This window comes from Nuphar pumila, chromosome 15, assembly GCF_984573655.1.
Source record: "Nuphar pumila chromosome 15, dmNupPumi1.hap1.1, whole genome shotgun sequence".
Lineage (NCBI taxonomy): Eukaryota > Viridiplantae > Streptophyta > Magnoliopsida > Nymphaeales > Nymphaeaceae > Nuphar > Nuphar pumila.
In genome coordinates, this window is record NC_143263.1 from 77,949,060 (window position 1) to 77,961,864 (window position 12,805).

Consider the following 12,805-nt stretch of genomic DNA (forward strand, 5'->3'; position numbering starts at 1 on the left):
GAAAATGCAGTTCACATGTGGAGAGATTGTGTTTTTTTTTTCAGCCATATCAGTTAAAGTCTTACTACACAAATCTCTTATAAAAATCAATTACAAAAATATCTTTGAAATGCATGATCAAAATCGGGACAGGGAAGACATTGTTCTGGAAGAGAGCCCTTCAAACCCTGATATGCGTAGCAGAGTGTAGAATGAAGTTGATGCATTGGAAGCATTGAAAACTCTTAAAGTAAGTTATATTCTGATAACTCTAGTATGGTATCATCTTTACTCACTTGTACGATCATGTTAGGGTCCAATTCACAACTTGAGTCTTCGAACCTCAGATAAACATAGCAAGTATGATGCTGCTGAAGATTGGTTCAGTGGAACTGAACATGTCCCCAGCCTCACCTTATCTTGACTAAGTCTGTTTGACCTCAGAGATTCTGAGCCTAATTTTGGGTTGGCCAAAATCAACTTTTTCTTTTCTCCTTTCTGTTTATTAGCACAATGAAGAGGATAAGATTTCTCTGTCCTTGCACTATTTTTATGAGAGGGGTCTTTTCTCCTTGTCTCCACCATATAGCTGGATAAGTTGGCAGAATGATGACTATCTCTGTTATCTTGAACATATAATCTCTCTCTCTCTCTCTCTCTCTATATATATATATATATATATATATATATATATATATATATATATATATATACTAAAGTTGTTTACATATGCGATTATGTTGAAAATTGACTCAGTTGGTATAATAGGTGACTGACATGGATTAACACAAACCTATTAATGGTCAACACCAAGCCATTATGATCTATAGGTTGAACTAGATTCAACACATGGTTTATATGTTGTTTTTTCAAAAAAAAAAAACACGAAAATTCATTGACCATATATAGATCTGGTTAGCCTTTATCCAAATTTTTACGAATTTGACACTTTCATCAACTTAAATATGATATACCAAAGCCACATATAGATTTGAATTGAGTTCATGCATAGCCAAATTAGAAGTGATGTCAGCCTCCTTAGTTTTAACTTGAATCTTTATAATTTAAGCCTGTATTAGATTACGGGGTCTGTTTGAGATCAACTCATTTAACCCAACCATATTAAACCAAAACACAATCCATATACATTCCAATACATGTATTTGGAAAATGATAAACTTTATTACATCAAAACAGAGCCTTAATCAATTCCAAAGATTTCTTGTCAAACAAAACAAGACGCTGCTTAATTTATTTAACTAAACCCGTACTCGTTGAGCTTCATGTTAGGTCATGTTTTAGTCAAGCAAATTGAGCCTACCTTTTAGCAAGCTGAACCTGAGCATCTGGGAAGAAGCCTGATTTATTAATGAAATGATATTATGCCTTATCATCTGTAAGATGACATATGGAAAAATTATTTGATTGCTTATACTTTGACTACGATTGACACCTATGTCACATTAAACTGACTAAAAGGATATGGGACATGACATTCTGGTACAGCTTTTCATTAGTTGTAGTATATATGAGGACATGACACAGGAGTAAATTGGAGTATCGTTGTGATATAGTTTGTCACAATCATTGGTGAATATGAAAATGTTGTGATCTAACAGTCATGCAGAAAAATTGATCAGACTTATTATTAAAAGTGTTCTTAGTTTGCTTGATAAAATTATCTTTGGCAATGTAAGAGATGCAATTGGATTTGGATCTCGTGTAGTAGATGTGGTGAAGCAGTTGGACATGGAAGCAGCTAATGACATTGACATGGTTGGGACCTATGGAGAGGGAGGGATCAGAAAGACAACTATCTGCATCATGATTTTGATGGCAGTAGGTTCATTTTAGATTTTACAGAAAACTCAAAGCAACTAGCGAAGCTACACGCTCAGCTTGTTCTAGATGTGCTAACACTAGACATTCATATAGGTAATCTTAAACAAGGAGTCTGCATAATTAAGAACAGACTGTGTTGTACAAAATTCTGCTTGGACCAGAGATGCATGAATGCATGATAGTTGAGTATCTCAGATTCAAGGATTTGTGATCTCCTATTTGCAAAAACTGGGGATCTAGTTTGCACGTCACCAAATCAAATTCTCATATCTAAAACGCAAGATGTTAAAAGGCCCCCTTGAGGTTGAGCCTCGAATGCTCCAGTAGTAGTGATGGAGCCTAATCAGTTCTGTTGCTATCTGGGAGTTCACCACTTACATCACTGGCCACTATTAACGGAATTTGTTGTTTTCTTTTCTGTGGATTTACATGTTTGGCTTTGCTTAAAGCAAACTGGTAACCCACGGTGAATAGTTCAATATGCTATTAGGTTGATCCTAGATTAAAATCTGAATTTTAGTTTGTTTAATGCTTAAAGCACAGTAATTTAGTAATGATAAGAACTATGCATATAGAAAGAGAGGAAAGTGTGGAACACAAATTATGATTTAGGAGAAAGAGAATAAGAAAATGAATCCTTCATTTAGTAACTACAAGGAGACCATTCACTTTTTCTTCCTCTAAGGATCCATCCATCTCTTCCCTTGATCACTGGATTTAAGTTTAGTTGGAAGTTTGTGATTTATGGATTGTTGGATATCCTATTTGATATCTGTAATTATTAATTTTATCCATTTTCTTGTTGATCATCAATTTCATAGTTCATGTTCAGGCAGGCCCAAAATTGCTTTTTGCATCAGTATACCACCAAACCAAGCCAACCATTTTTACCCTTGTCTACAATAACTCTTTTACACCTAGTTGGGTAGGTTGGCATAGCATGGCTGTAAATGGGCTTCACTCAGGCCAGGTTCAGTCAGTGAGTTCAACATTGTTCCATCTGATCAGGTGAGGCTCTAAATGTTTATGACCCAACTATAGTCTTATCAACTGAAAAGCCCCTTTTTCCGTTAAAAAAATAAGTGAAATGCCCCTCTTTGTTACCAATTTTACACATAAAAGTGGCAGACTATGTAGAGTGTCAGGTTGGATCAAGAAGTGATCTAGAAATTGTTGAAGAAACCAAGCAAGTCGCTGGCTTGTTTGATAATCTTATTTGGCAACTTGCGTGCACCCATCACTAGGCTTTAAGTAGATAAGGCTTGGTTCTGTTCCTAATTGACAGCTCCAATTCAAAACTTATAATCTTAGCTAGCACCAACCATGAATTGATGTATATGGCACTTAAAACAACTAAACTCATATATAAGATATATTTATGCCATGGTTAATCATATAATTTCACTGTTCCATCTAGTATATTTGTCATAATTTCTGGAAGAGAAACAAAAAAATAAAAAGAGAAGCTAGTGAATGATGGAGAACAAGAGGTTTTGTTTTTCTTCCCTGTTTGTACTGTAAATGCTTAATAAAAAAGGAATCAAACAATCAATCAATTATGAATGCAACGTAACTAACAAATCAATTGTGAATACAATGTAACTAAGCACTTCAAGTGATTAAGCTACTATTCAGACCTTCTGAGATGTAAGCATTTGCTTTTCTGCTTTCCTTGAATCTTATGAGTGATATCCCTCCAATAATTTTTATTATATCCTTTTGCCATGAATTAGGCTAAGCTTATCAAATTTATTGATAAAAAGGGTTTAAATGAATTAAATAAACTCACCTTGATGTGGCAGAGTACCCATTTGGGCTTGAGTTACATAATGCCAAGTTGATGAAGTTGTTAGATGTCCAAGCCCATGAAATGCAAACCAGTGGGATGGGGAAGGTCACCCTTGCTAGGGCCATCCATAACAGAATCACTTCAAGCTTGGAAGCTAGCTGTTTTATATCAGACCTCCATGACACTTTAAAATATGATCCAAGTGTACATGACGCAAGTCAAGGTATCCAATTTATCAAAGACTGAAAGGCTTGAATGACAATGAAATGTACCATCTTGTAGGATTGGATCTAAATAAAGCACTTCAACTATTCACTTATCATGCCTTTGGTAAAAACTAATGGACAATTTTGAGGTATATGATCCATTTTTTTCTGATCTAGAAACTCCAGAAGAGTGGGAAGATGTATTCGAAGAGCTTAGACAACATAAACATAAGTATTTACATGAGATCGGAAGTATGTTATGTACTAGATGAAAATGTGAAACAAATATTTTTTGGATATTTCATGCTTTCTTATTGGACACTATAAAGATGCAGTTCATACATGGGGAGATTCTTGTCTTTCCCAATGTCACATAAGTGCGGGTCCAGATGTGGGTGTGAAGAGTGAGACATGGCAGTTTAAAAATACCTGGGTGCAGGGGCACACACACACACACACACACATATATATATATATATATATATATATATATATATATATATATATATATATATATATATAATTGGACTTGGTAAGGGTTAACGCCCAGTTTCCGACAGCAATGGACTCCGATTCTGTGATTCCGTTGACTGCACCTGACATTGCGGAAGCCGGGTCCAAATGTCGCACCCGCATCGACGTATCTGCAATATGGGTGCATTTACCTTTTAGAAGTGTCCATGTTACATAGATCGTTCTCTATTACAACAATCAATACCTTACTGCATAGGTCTCTCATCAAAATTAGTAATGAAAAATGGTCAATTACAGGTGCGTGATCAAATATGAGACATGAGCAGACGAACAAAACATCAAAAAAACCTCTTAGACTCCAGCGTGCACAGCAGATTGTGGAATTATGATGAAATATCAGATGCACTGCGAATGTTAAATTAAAACAAAACTAGTTTCTGTTTTTATTTTTTTGCCCATTTACAGAGTGCGGAGAGTGACTTGAGACAGATGGATCCACTTCAAAGCTTGAGATAGATGGATCCCCTTCAAAGCTAGGAGGTTTCTAGTCTAATCTGTCATGTTATAAGACACATTTTTCATCTTGAACAATAGAAACTTATACAACCTCTCAAGTTTTAAAAGGCAAATTAAAGACTTCATGAGTTTTTAAAGCCATAAATGGGGCCTTTTAAATGTGTAGAGATGGTAGTGCAAGTCCGGGAGTTTCCAAATTTTATGCATAAAAGCATGACGATATACAAATGGCTTGGGTTAGTGCCAGGCTGAGAACTGCTGAAAGTGTTCTTCATTAAACAGTACACTTGAACTTTGCTGAACAACTTAACTTATGAGGGCACACCTTGGCCTTTAATGACTCAAGCTAGCTAGACCTAGGAGAAGATTTGATCGATAGTTCTTCCATGTCATATTTTACTAACCTGATAAAATGACTACTACATCAAGATTTTCTCTAGCTAAAATAGCTTTAGTGCTTAGAAATGTCTAGTTACATGAGGCTAGACTCTTTTTTTGTTTTATCTTCCTTTTTCCATAAAGGCTTTTGCTATTCTTTTTTTCCTTTTTTTGTCTCATTTGTGTTCATGTGGTTAAACTAGGAACTTCTTCCGTTTGTTTCTATCCTTCTATGTTTTTTGCTTTCAAAAATATATTTGAATTTTAAATTTTGAATTTTAAATATTTACAAGAAAAGATTTATGTTACAGTACAACTATTTGCAAAATAAAGGGGATAAGAGTAACAAAATCCACAGTGCAACACTGCAAGATTTAGTCACCCGGACAACCCCAAGCATCAAGTTGTAATGAAATGGTGACCAAGCACAAGATTACAAAGTAAGCATGAAATGCCTTAACAACTCACAAAGGCTCAAAGAGCACAAATATCAATTCACAAAACTCAAGAGTCTCACACAACGCAATTTAAATAAAAATAGTTTACTTTTTTCACTTGAAATGCTTAACAATATGCATACATACAAGAGGACATATACATCTATTTATAGAGCCAAAAGAAACTAAATGTTGATAGGTCTAATGGCTAGTTAATCTAACCATCCCAATGGTTAGCTACTCTAGCCAAATGACAAAATACTCTTTATAAAAAGGGAGAAATAAAAAAAATACAAAAGAAATAAAAAATACTAGCCTTGCTTATGTCCATACAAAGAATAAATATGTAAAAAAGTACATATGCATATATATACATATATATATATTATGTTCTTTTATATATATATAAAAGATAATATATAAAGAAGAACATATTTTAACCTATGGCACATGGATGCGGGTGCAATGATGCTGCACTTTAAAAAAACTTGGGTGCGGGAGGGCAAAAATATAAAAAATTATGTATATATATATAATTTTTAAGTTTTAATAGTTAATAACAGTAACACTAATGAAATAAATAATAATTATCATAATATCAACAAATCAATTCATCATCATGCATGCAATGTAACACTAATGAAATAAAAAATAATTATCATAATATCATTAAATCAATTCATCATCATGCATGCGATAAATCAAATTAACAATCTACAATTCTATTCTATATCATAAAAACTAACACCATAATTAAATCAACCTAAATATATTATAGAAACAATCAAATCAGTAAAGCAGAAAAAAAGTAAATTATACAGTATACTAAAAAAAAAAAAAACAATGACATACCAAAAGTATATCCTTCACAATGTATATAACAATAAAGTAATGGATCCTAATAATTTTTTGTTTCATCATCAAATGCATCATAAGAAGGAAGATTAGACTCAAATAAATCCATGTTTATAATGTTGAAATTATGCTTTCCCTCTAAATCACACTCTTCTGGGTTTACATCCCAAAATTTGGATGATCATTGTCTGCATTACAAACCCAATTTGAAAATGTTAAACACAAGTATATTTAAATGAAAAAATTAAGAAATAGTCAAATAACTAAGAGAGCAATTAGTACCTATATTTATCATTGGTTCGTGAAAGTAGTTGAAGATTAGAATGAACATATACTAAATCCTCTACACGCTTGCTAGTGAGTTTGTTGTTCTTCATGTTGTGGATTTGAGAATATATGCTAAAATTTCTTTCATAACATGATGAACTAGCAGGCTAAGATAGCCTCAATGCAAGACATTGAAGAAGAGGTGTTTCTGATCCAAATGTTGACCATCATGTGATAGGATCTATATTCTCCTCATCTCCCGCTAGTAATGCATGTCCATATAATCTCGAAGATGCAAAATTTTCAAACTCTTATGTGACTTGATTCAAAATATGTGATTCTGGATAAAGTCTTTTAATATACATATTTCTATGCCTTGATAGCTCTGGGTCTAAATTTGGAGGGACACATCCAATACCACCTTTCTATCACTTTTTTGCATAATATTTTGGATTAAGAGAATATGTCATGCAATGCAAAAGAGTGTTGTTTTTATCCCATCCTCTGACTAAAATTGAATGAATATGGTTAAAAAATTCTGAATCATCCAATGCAGATTTTTTTCCTTCATGCTTGAAAACTATAACTTGTATTTTTCAATCATATTATCCCACATTTCATAAACTTTGTGAAGTATGAGATCATCCTTATCAACTTCTCTCAACATTTTCTAAATAGGTTGCGTAAATTAAAGAAAGTATACGACTCTGTCCCAAAACTCATCATCAACAATGAATTTCTTAATTTCTTGAGACTTGACAACATCATCAGCATGATAGAATGTTTATTTCTCATTAGTCACCATGTTAACCAAAGCATTCTTCACTTTCTTAATCCTCTTCACCATCACAATGATGAACACAAAACGTGTTTCAACAACCTTCAACAATTTCAGGTCAGAATGCCTATTAAATATAGCATTAGCATGATGGTGATTGACAACAAAATTCCTAATGCTTTTGACATTTTTCTTTAATTCCTCGTTCTATGAACATAGAGTATATGTTGGAGAATTTTATTCTTCTTTGGAGTTGCAAATGCTCTTGAGAGCCATATTCAAGTTGAGTGCTACACAGGGAGTCCAAAAAATATGAGGATACTTACTCTTTAAACTCAATATTGTACTTTTACAAACTGGAGCGTTGTCTGTGATGATTTATACTACTTTTTGATCACCCATTTCTTTTATTACTTCTATAAACAACCTCTTTAAATACTTTGCATTTTTATATTTCCCAGATGCATCAACTGCTTTCAAGAATATTGGGCCACTAAGCAAAGAAACAATGAAATTAATTAGTGGATGCCTTTAAATATCTGTCTACTCATTAGAAACAATGAAAACTTTGTTTTGTTCTCATGATTTTTTTTTTAATTTCTAGCAATCTCTGAACATTTGCTCTTTTTTCCGTAAGAAATGTGGTTCATTGTTTTTCTAAGCTTAGAGGTATATAGCCACTCAAATTAAAATTTGCCAAAGAAGTAACTAAATCCTTCCAATAAGGATTTCTAATTGTATTAAATAGTAGTGAATTAGAATAAAAATATCTCTCTACTTTTCTACCATCTCCTCCCTTTCATATGCATTCAATGATGTTTGTATCGTTCTTCTTTCTTTACCTCCTACATCCGCTTTTCTTTTTTTTGAACATCTTATTGGTGTCTTAAAAATGGTATACTAATTGCGCAAGAATCACTCATTGTCTTCCTCTTCTTATATTCATCTTGTATTGTCTTCGTATTGCCTCATCAATTCTTCTATATTTTGAAATATCATATCCTAGTATCTTCAACAAATGAGTCTTAACTCTTGTGTAAGACCAAACAAAATCTCTTTCAAAAAGTTTGTAGTGAAATCTCTTCTTTCTACCACCTCCTCTAGTTTTTGCAAGCTTATCTATATGTGCCCATAGTGACCCTTCATCATCACATGTTGCTAAAGAACTTGAATCTACACTTCCACTACAACTACCAGCAGAACTCACATCTGGGGATGAGGATGTTGTAAGTCCTTTCACTTTATTCGTCATTTTTGTCCTGAAAACAAAAAAATTATTATATTAAAATCAATTATGCACACAATCAAGATTGATAATATTGAGTGCAAGGTCAATAACAGATACAATAAGTTATAAAAAATAGAGTAGCAATACATAGAAATAAACATCAAAAGGTACGCAAAAAATATATAACAATAACATTAATGCAAAGTGGATACTCCTAAGCATGGGATTATAAAAAATATATATAAGTGCAGAGTCTGCACTCATATTTTTTCACTTAACTTGAACTTCAAATATATTCTTCATAGTCTATTTAGTGGAAAACATGCATTAAATTAGGTATCTTTTATGTTTAAATGGGTTTTTAAAGAGATCCAATTAAAATTCACAATCTATATTGCATCAAAATTTTGTGGTAAAAAATTAAATGTTTTGGTTAAATTAATTCAATATCAAAGCATATTTTCTAGTAACAAGCCATGATAAACACATCTGCAATACATGCATGTTCGGATTTAAGAAAAACACCAACTATGTTTTCTTTTTTAATTGATGTGTGTGCGTGTTATAAATATCACCCACATTTTGAAAATATTGCAATAAATTAGTGATATTTTCAAATGACAATATTATAACAAAAAATACTATTTATTGTTTTTAAAATATTATCTATTTCTTGTTAAATTAATTGAGTCCAAAGCATGTTGCTCAGTGAGTAAGCAATTATAAACATATCTACAGGTTTGGATTAAGCATTAAACACATGTAAATAAGAGTTTTAAGGGAATCTAATATATATATATATATATATATATATATATATATATATATATATATATATATATATATATATATATATATATATATATATATATATATAAGAACTGAACATATTAGACCTCATTTCTCATTTTGCCCATTCTGCCCCATAGTTTGGAAGTGTCTTATGATAGATCTGAGCCATTAGATGTGTTTAAAATGCTCGATTTAGTGAGAATCGACTCTTAAATCATGATTTTTAATATGTTTTTATGAGAAAAAAGACTGTCATACTTCATAGCCATTGTTTTTTATTCTTGGATCACCGGAAAAACCTATATAAAGGTAAGATTCCGGTGATCCAAAAGTTGGCTCCCATTAAACAAAACCTATATATCACATCTATGGTGTTGAATGTAAGAAAAAACACCAAAAAACTATGATTTTGAGCTGAGAATCAGCGTGTTATGGGGAGATGGAGATTGAGAGACGAGGGGAGAGAGAGAGAAAGAGAGAGAATGTGTATCGGACTTCATCGATGGTAGCTTGAGTTCGTCGCCGGCATTGGGGTTGGGAGACGGGTCGCAACGTCGGGGTCGAGAGGATTAGGGCAAAATTTTTTTGCCTTAATCCTTCTCTTAGCCCATTCCATTGGGCGTTTTTTTTAACTCTAAAATTTGGACATTTATGACCCTGGGTGTGTTGACCGCACTGGGTGCCACACCCGCGTCGTGTCCCGTCATGCGGGTGAGACACTTGGTTGGCCGAATCTCTGTGACATAGATTTTAACACATCAGTGCCAAGTCTATGATTTCCTCGTGTCACATAGATTGATTTTGTTTTGTTTGTTTGCATTTTCAGGGCATGAGAAATAATTATATCCAAGGCTTCAGCCATAAAAATGATTATAGCACAGAAGACCTGCATTTCAGCATGAAGGCTTTTGCACGAATGTTCAAACTTTGACTGCTTCACGTAAATCGTTACTGGAAGTTTGGAGGTGAACTTGAGAATCTCCCTTGGAATCTAAAATGGCTGATATGGAAAGATACTCCATTTGGAATCTAAGGGTATGTTTGATACGCCGTTCCCAGCAGGATTCAGACGAAAATCCCACTGGGAACAGTGATTTTCAACAAACGTTGGAAGCGGCGGACGACGTACCGCGCGTCCGCTGCATCCATAATTATATGTAATTTTGGTTCCACCTCCCCCCCTGTTACAAAACGAACAGGAACGAGGAACGAATTTCTCTTGATGGGCGCGCCTCTCTTGCCCGACGCTCTCTGAGTCTCTCCCCTTCTGACTCGCTGGCGAGGCTTCTTCGACTACGCTTGTCGAGCTAGTGGCGTTCTTTGCTCTTGCCCCATCGGGAGGCTTATTCGACTACGCTTGCAGAATCTCCAACCAAATCCCGTACCACAATCTCTTCATTTACCAGACAATGATCAGAGGAGCTGTAAGGTGTGGTCGTCCCCATGAAGCCATTCAGATGTACAGAGCCATGAGAGATGAAGGCGTTCTGCCGAACAACTTTACCTTTTCCTTAATTCTCTGTGCCTGCGAGCGGCTGTCGGCGACCCTCTCCTGAAAATCGATCCGGTCGAAGCCAAACTAGGGTTTTGGCTACTGCTTTTGGGGCGAGATTCCTTCTTTTGATCGCAAGTGAAATTAGGGTTTCTTGGATTTTGGGGTTTTGAGTTGGGTGACTGGTTTTTAAACAAAAAGTTGGTGAATTGGGGATTTGGGGTTTCGTGGTTGCTAGTGTGTTTTGTCATTTTGAGACATTTGTTGTTCGATTTCTCATATGAATTAAGTATTTCCTGTATTGAGGTAGTTCTTGTTCTAAATATTTCATTTTGGTCTGGTTTGATCTAGGGTTTATTTTTGGTCTTAAGCTCTTAATTTTGTTGCCCAACTCTCCTCCAAGACGTCTATGCAAAGTTTTGTCTCACCTCCAACCTTGATTTGATGGTCTCCAATCGAGTTATCAATGGAGGTGGAAGAAATTTGATCTTCAACGATAAACTTCAACTTAATGTCCAGAATATCGATGTGTCACTGAAATGTGAAATTTGGATGTTAAGCAAAGAGAAAATTTTCTTGGAAGATCAATAGCTTGGGTTTGTATTGGTTCCAATTTCTACGGTGGTTGCTGCAAATGGCGGACTAAGTCAGGAGTTCTCACCCTCTTCAATAGACCTCTTCCATTCTCCAGCAGGTTTTGTCCAGTTATCGCTTGCTTACAATGGGCATTCACCTGATGTCATGGTGACTACCACATCTAGCACGACTCTAGTTTCTGTTATAACAGATGAGAGGTTGCTTGATTCAGAAACCAACAATTCTGTTTCAAGTGATTACAGTAGGATGAAATGACATGGTTTCTGAGTATTTTGTTATGGCCCACAATAATTTGGATTCAGAGAGCTCTGAGCTTTGAGAGCTTTGCCATTTTGAGCAATGAGAATCATGTTGACTCTGGTATTGGCAGCCATGAGATGCAGAAAAAAACAGTGAAGTTAGCGACATGAGGAAAAATTCTGCAGTTGGGTTGCCCAAGAACACCTTGGTTCAATTTGTGATCAATACAAACCTTGAGCCAGAACAATCAATTATGCAGCAGCAGATAGTTGATATGTACATGAAGAGTATGCAAGAGTTCTGTTTGAGATTCATGGTGCTTTTCTGTTGTGAAAACTTAAGCAGTTAAGAATAAATTAAATTAGCCCAAATTTGATGACAAACATGGTGCTTGAATCACAATCACTATTATGATGTTCATCAGGATCATCCTTATCCTGCTATTCATGAAGTGCTTTGACCATTTTTAAGGCCAAACTAGCTTGAGAAAATATTGGTGTTGGGAAGAAGTAATCTTTGAAAGACTGCTATTACAGGATCACAGTTCATCTACTAGTGAGGAAAGTTTTGATTTTCTTGGGGAAATCACGATTCTTTTTAAGTAGTAGAAAGTTTAAATTTGAAAAGGTTGTAAGCTTTTTTTTTGTCTATTGGCCTGATTAGCCCAATTTAATCTTCAATCGGCCTGATTCAAGCTGAATCGACCTTCTTTATGTTTTTTACACTTTTTTGTCTATTCATTTTGTTCAGAAACCAATTTAAACAACATTGGTTTATAGCAAAATGGATCTGATCCTTCTATGCTACTATAGTATATGGCAAAATAGTTTATGAAGTTTAAGGCTTTGAGATAGATGATGAGACTCTGAGTTTGGATCACCAACCATCAATGGGCTTTAACATGAAATGCTACTGCTTGGGAAAATCTTCTGCTC

At 34.4% G+C, this 12,805-nt stretch overlaps 1 pseudogene; it reads left to right on the forward strand.

The window, feature by feature from the left end:
* Positions 1-11,417: 11,417 nt before the first annotated feature.
* Positions 11,418-12,330, forward strand: LOC149815685 (uncharacterized; annotated as a pseudogene).
* The last annotated feature ends 475 nt before the right edge of the window (positions 12,331-12,805 follow it).